Genomic DNA, 7,622 nt, shown 5'->3' with positions numbered 1-7,622 from the left:
AACATTTTTAGAATGTTGATTCGAATTATACAAATTAACTTTAAATCTTCCATCCATTTTGAACGGTATCCTTAGATTGTGAAAAGAAGTTTCTCGACAAAAGCATTCTCGCATATTATAATTCATTTCAAAAATATGAATTCATATCTCATTTTAAAATATGTCTCTTTATATAACTTTAAAATAATTAGTTCCGCAATCGTGCAAACAATAATGAACGGTTATAATATAGTCGTTTCGTTCTATTTACAACTGCGTCTAAGAACATAACATAAACATATGTATTATTAATGTAAATATAATTATTAACTATTACGATTCCAATTCGACTTCTCCGTATTGTCAGATAATTTCGTCATAGATTGTAAAAACATGACCCCAAAACCTGATTCGTCTGTTTTCTTTAAAACTTATCTTTTTGTAAATAAATTTCGTATTCTTTGATTGTGTTGAACATTTTTTTTAACTGTCGATAAACGAAATCTAGAAAAAATGAATATATTATTATATTAATCTTTTTTAACAAATAGTTTGACTGGGGATTGAAATTTCCTCCCCCGGAGACTTGCTCTTGAGTGCTGCAAACTTTTAAAATGTCGTTTAAAGCGTTAAAAAAATATTGGTTTGAATGAGGATTGAACCTTGCTCTCTCGCTATTGACTAAAATGAGTGAACCGTGTAATCACTTAAGCCAAATCCTAATTGCATGGTACCGAGATTTATTTCGTATATTAACTGGTGTACATTTTTATAATGTCATCCAATTTCATAGAAATGCGCGTCACTGATAGTGCGTCTAACTTTATAAATTATTTTACAAAGGGCATGATCTAATAAGTGCGTACGAAGATTTATCGAGGTTACACTTATACTTTAGTACAGTGTGTTCTGCAATTACACGACCTATGTTATCGTGTTTTATGCTATGTCACCACCGTTGGGTGACGTTGGTACGCGGGTTAAGGAAGGAGCTATAAGTGGCAAGCTAGAACTAACAAGCCGGGAAAATTGTGGGATAACAAAGACACTTGTAACAAATAATAATACATAAAAGTATATCAAATACTTAATAATATAGTATAGCAGCGATTAGAAAATTGCAACCCGTCAACAAAACCATGGACTACGCTGTAAACCGTTACCCTACTTTCGGACTTTACTTTTCTGCGCGGCGGCCTGGAGTGGCGCGTGATACCGCCGCTCCATTTTAGTCGCAGTTCTGAAGCAGTCTTCAATGTCAATGTGTGACAACGAATTTACTGCAAGTGATGATGATTACTAATCAATACTAGTTACTTGTTAAAGAAATAGAAAAGATAACAAATTATTACAAGCAATAATTAGTCACTTGAAATATCCATACAAATTGAAAATATCTCCCGAGTAAAACTAAATGCCGCCGACTGAAATTGAACCCGCACCTTCTGATGTCCGGTCAGGTGCTCTAGACCACTGAGCTACGTCCGGAGATATTTTCATAATTTTCATTATAATAAGTTGTTATCCTTTGTACTATGCATAAAAAACCTTGTCTTATAAACATTAAAAAAAAATAAAAATAGAAAAGAGACTACACGGAGAAAAAAAGTACAGCTTTTTTATCGAAATACTGTTAAAAATTTGACTGTATGACTATTTCCTAATAAAATATTTTTCAGATTATTTTCCGTTCCTGCCAACGAATGGAAGTGAAATAATCGAATTTCGTTGTTCTGTTGCTATTTTGTCTATTTTTCACTGGTTTTCTTATATTTAGATTTCTTTATATTTATTTGACAAATATTTAAGGACTGTTTTTATTTCGGAAAGTTCTACTGCCGATAAATCAAGGTTATTGTTTACAAGCCATTTAAAAAAATATAGCTATTGAATGGTGGTTTATAGACAAAATACATTTTGGTTCATTGAATATTTTTTTGTGGTCAGCTCATCTCCTTTTGGGCGCCCACTGTTTGTCTTCTCGAACCAAGTACCAAATAGGACATCGATTTTTCTCCATACATGTGAAGATTGTGACGCACGATGAATAATTGCATGTACCTTATAAGGACCTATCCATTACCGGTGTATCATTTTTAGGAAGTGGACGATTAAAATTATTAAATGCATCTCTTTTTTGTGGTGACAAATGTGATGATCTTTTCAAAGATTTTAGCTTTTTTATCAGGAAACTGTTAGATATGTCACTGCATGATCATTTCGAACAAGTGTTCAATGCAGGTGGCCTTGTCTGATCAAATTCAATGAACGAGATGCAAAACTGTTGATATTTTTAAGAACACGTGTTCCAATTTCGTTTTTACTGTTAGTTTGTTATAAAATTTGTAAAATCATTCATTATAGGCCTCCAGTCCCGTGTTTAACACGAAAACGAATAATCTGACCAGATTTTTAGTAAATTATCAGTATTAGATATCATTAAATTTTCTCTGTGTAGATCTTTATAGTAAAAATTATACAAACTGCCCTTTTAATAATCTTTGACTTTTTATGGAATGTTTACTTCTCGCCCGAAGTAAAAAGCGATCACCCACGTAGTTACAATGAAATCCATTGGAAAACTGTCAAAATTCAACGATTCATTTATCGCATTGTGGACACCTTGTAGATTTTCTGTGGTGAGTATTTTTTGGTCGCCGCTACTAGAAATCGCAAGTAGTCACGAAACACACTCATTTCTTGTGTTCTTCTTTATTCTATGACTATGGAGCATATGTTTCCAACACAAATCTGGCTTTATTGTAGCCCCGGTAATTAGGTACCTGGTCACTTAAATTGGCCATGATGACTAAATCTTTATATTCTACATGGCCATAGGAAGTAAGAACCAATTTGAAATATACATCCTTTTGATTTGTGTTACAAACACGAGTAAGATTGTGCGTTTCAAGAAGTATTAATCGGTGCATGGTATATAGTAGTTGTGAATGTGGTCTAGGCGAGGGGATGGGAAAGAAGGACGATGGGGGAACGGTCTTGCCAGTAGCCACTATGAATGATAGACGAGAGTTTAAAAGGATAATCTGTCGCATCCTGCGCCGGCAGGACGCGACCCACACTCCCTTTGCGCGGCCGTAATCACACCAGCTAATAGCGCTATGGCAATTGAAGGACTCAGGCTCCTAGGGAGTCTAGTCCACAAGTTTAGTCATAACTAGACATCGGATTATATCCATCAGAATGGCTAATAATCAATGTCAACATATTTATTTATTTATTTATTAATCTTAAGTTAGCTCACATCTTCGTGTGTGCTAATAGTTTTATAAACATATAAACATGTACATTGTTTGGCAAACATAATCTTTCTTTAAATATTTCAATAAAGTCACAAAAAAAGAAACATTAATAATTGAGATAGACATATTTTCTTAATTCATTTTTAAACTTATTAATATTTTCTATCACAGCAATTTCCTTCGGGATTTTGTTATAGAGTTGAACGGCCTGGTACATCAGAGATTTTTGGGTGCTTGTTTTTTTTCTTGTTGGCAATCTAATTTGCTTAGAATTTCTCGTCCCGTGTCCGTGTATCTCGTTATTGTAATTTATTTTTCTTTTCAGTTCCTTAGACATCATCCCTAAGTTAATTTTATGTATAAAAATAAGTACATTCAAATACACAGTTTGCTTCACCGTCAAAATATTCAGCTCCTTTAACATGTCTCTTATCCGTGTGTATATGTTGCGCTTAAGTATTATTCGCATTGCTTTATTTTGCAGTATTTGCATTTTTTTCATTTTCTCTTTATTGCAGAGAAAAAGAATACTTGAACAGTAATTAAAGTGTGATGATATAATTGTATTGTATATTATCTGGCATGTTTCTTTATTTACTTTGTTTCTGATTCTACCAAGAAATGATATTTTTTTTGCAATTTTTTTAATTGTATAGTCTGCATTTTTTGAGAAGTTCAATTTTGAGTCTATAATAACACCTAGATATTTAATTTCTTCCACTTTTTTTATGATTTCTCCATTTATAGAAACCTTTGGTTCCACATGCGTATTTGTTCTGCCTATATGCATGTATTTTGTCTTATTTACATTTAGTTTTAATTTATTTAGTTTGAGCCATTTTGACAATGTTTCTAAGTCACTATTTATCTTTTTGATTGCTTTCTCATAATTATCTTCTGCAATATAAATTAGTGCGTCGTCTACAAACAGTCTTATTTTGCAATGTTTTAATATTTTTACCATATCATTTATGTAGAGTATAAACAATATCGGACCCAATACAGATCCTTGCTGTACACCCAGCTTATTTTCAATCGGATTTGATATATTGTTTCTTATCTTTGTTGTTTGTTGTCTGTTGCTTAAGTAGTTTTTAAACAATATTTTATGCACTAACAATGCGACATAAGCAATAACACTACCAAAATATGCACTATAAATGTCAGTATTTTATGCACTAGCAATGCCAAAATATGCACAATCTATGTCAACACGTGCTCTAACAATGTCATAATATACACTAACAATGTCAATATGTAAGCAATGCCGACATAAGCACTAAGAATGCCAAAATATGCACTATAAATGTTAACATATGCACGAGCAATGCCGACATAAGTACTAACAATACCAAAATATGCACTAACAATGCCAAAATATGCATTATCGGTATATTATGCACTAAAAATGACATATATGCACTAACAATGCCATAATATGCACTAACAATTCCCATATATGCACAATCAATGTCAACACATTCACTGTAACAGTGCCGAAGTATGCACTAGCAACGCCGACATATGCACTATCATTGTCAATATATGCACTAAAAATTCAAAAATGTGCACAATCAATGTCGACATATGCACTAACGGTGCCAAAATATACCACACCAATGTCGACATATTATTCACTAACAATTCTAAAACATCCACTATAAATGCCAAAATTAGCACCATCACTGCCAAAATATGAGTTATCAATTCAAAAATATGCACTAACAATGCCAAAGTATCCACTATCTATTATTTACACAAAAATAATCACTACTAATGCCAAAATATAAGCCTAAAAGTACGCGATCAAAACCGGAAAATGTCTTTTGTACCTGACCCAATAGCCAGCAAAATTGTGTAGGAAAAAAAAAATTTCTTCACAACAACAACAACAGTAGACTCAAAAATAAATTATGCGTATGAAAAAAGGCTAATGTATATAATACAATGTCTTGTCCTTGTCATACCTGTCGTAAGTCATAAAACGCGACGAGTTTGTTAATGAATTCCGATTTTTTTTTCCGACCACATATAAATTCTATCTCTGATATGGATAGATACATCTAGGATTTAATGTTGCAGCTCTGTACGAGTCTGCAGATTGCCACGATAGCTCAGTGATTTTGAGTATAGAATGGTCGCCTAGATGTCGGACGTCCCTGCATTCAAATCCCGCTCGCCGGAACACCCATTCTTACTGTGTAATTTTTTAAATAGTATTGTTTCATTTTACTATTCAACTTATATTACAAAGATATTTGTCAATTCAAAGCCATGTTGTATTTCATTTTCATTAAAAATTTTCCCACGAAGCTGAGGTTTCTTGGAAAGAATTAAATAAAACTATCTACACGGAGAAAAATGGGTATTGCTAATTTATTAAGAATTTTTCAAATTATTCTTAATCCGGTTAAAAACGGGATTGCAGGCCCTTAACGAATGAATTGATAGGTTTCCTGATAAACTTTTGGTAAAATACGAATGTATTATCACGATGTCGTAAGACGTGTTTATAAAAATCCCAATATTTTCGTGTTTCATCATTATATATTGTCAAGAAAGGTTCATGAAACCGTGTTCCGATATATTAGTAATTTACTAAAAGTGTATCTGGAGACGGCCTGCCATTCCGTTTTTAAATGGATTAAAATGATTTGAAGAGATTCTGAATAAATTAGCAATACTTATTCTACGCGTATTATAAGATCAGAAAAAATATTATTTAACTAGTTGCTGTGGCTCAGTCTATCTGTGCAGATAGAGATTCAATAGTGCGTGTTGCTTTTACATCCAACGGATGACGCTGTTTTGAAAAAAAAATCTGTCAAAAGGTGGCATCTATTATAGGTATATAAAAACACAAGCCTATTCGAATCCAATGTTATGTTAAAATCTAGAAGCAATCGGTGAAGAATTTTCGGAGATTTAAGATTTTGAACAAACGAACATTAGAAGACAGATTTATTGTTTTGACTATTCACTCATTTATCAATTTCGTTTTTAGATTTTTTTTTTGGAAAAATACAAATAACATTGTAGAAAACCTTTGGAAATTGTGTAGCTGGCTAAATGGGTCAAATTATGTGAATAATATTATAGTTATTCAACGTTGTAAAATTTATTTTACTAAAGCGACTTACGTCCCTTTTATTGTAAACCCATCAATTATTACCGTAGCTCTACTGCCGATTGCGTACATCATTCTAATATCCTATAACACAGTCTTCTTCTAATAAAACATGAGTCAGTAAGAAAGTGCTCTGGACTTATTCATCTCCATTTTATATGTGATAAAATAAGGCCTCACTTTTGACTAAATTCCTCTTACTCTCTGTGATCCTTGAACAGGAGGACACGGATTATTCTGGTTCAAAGAAATTATTTGCCATAACCTGATTTCACAGATTGGTGACGTCATATGTGATTTTTCTTGATGTCAAAGACCTCCGGAAGTTATGTCTTAGAAATTAACCCCCGAATAAATGTTTACCAATAATCCAAAAAATATTTTATGATCAGATACTGATTTTTTAAAATTTCTTAGCGGTAATAATATTTTTTTCTTTTTAAGATAAACACTCCACTCTACGAACAATTTTCTACCTTCATAATAAGCGCAAGATGTTGCCTGTGATATGATGGATGATTATTTATAATAATAATAATGATTGGATCATTTTTATAGCGCCGTATTCGTGAGAAAATCACCTAAATCCTCATTGGAGTAAGCCAGCAGAGGAAATGAACATGGTTTTCGCGACAACATCTGAATTTCGTTTCTTGCTTTTCGCTATATATTTGCTAGAACGAACCGTGAAAAATGCATTATTTTCATAATAGTAGAGGCAAATATTGAAACCTTGAGAAAAATATGAAAATCTGAAATTAGCAAAAAATCTCGATTTTTTTCAGAATTTTCGTAAAATTTCAGGAATTTTCAGGAATTTTCAGGAGTTTTCAGTTTTTTTTGTCAAATAATAGGAAAGTGATCTAGGAAATGCCCAAACGCCATTCAGATAGTCATGCTTAACTGAACAGTCGCTAGTGTAGATTTTAAAAATGTTAAAATCGTAATATAAATAAGTTTGTTTGTTCGTTGATCCTCATTTGTGAGCTTTCAAAGAAAATTACGTTTAGTTGTACAAGTATTTGAAACAGATAGCAATTATTCAATTGGACAGGCAATCCATTCGATATTTTGTATACTTAATCATAATCTAAAGTTTCACCATTAATGGCACTAATCTTTATGGGACTACAAACTTGAAAGCATGGTCTGGAACAGCTTATCCGATCATAGGATATCCAGGAAAATTTTCCAGTTCTAGGGAAAATATAATTTTTACTCCGTACATATATTCAGGCATCCTTCGTCGATGTATC

Source organism: Hesperophylax consimilis, chromosome 1 (genome assembly GCF_061612785.1).
Source record: "Hesperophylax consimilis isolate HC1 chromosome 1, BYU_Hcon_1.0, whole genome shotgun sequence".
NCBI classification, from domain to species: Eukaryota; Metazoa; Arthropoda; class Insecta; order Trichoptera; family Limnephilidae; genus Hesperophylax; species Hesperophylax consimilis.
This window is presented reverse-complemented; position numbering follows the sequence as displayed.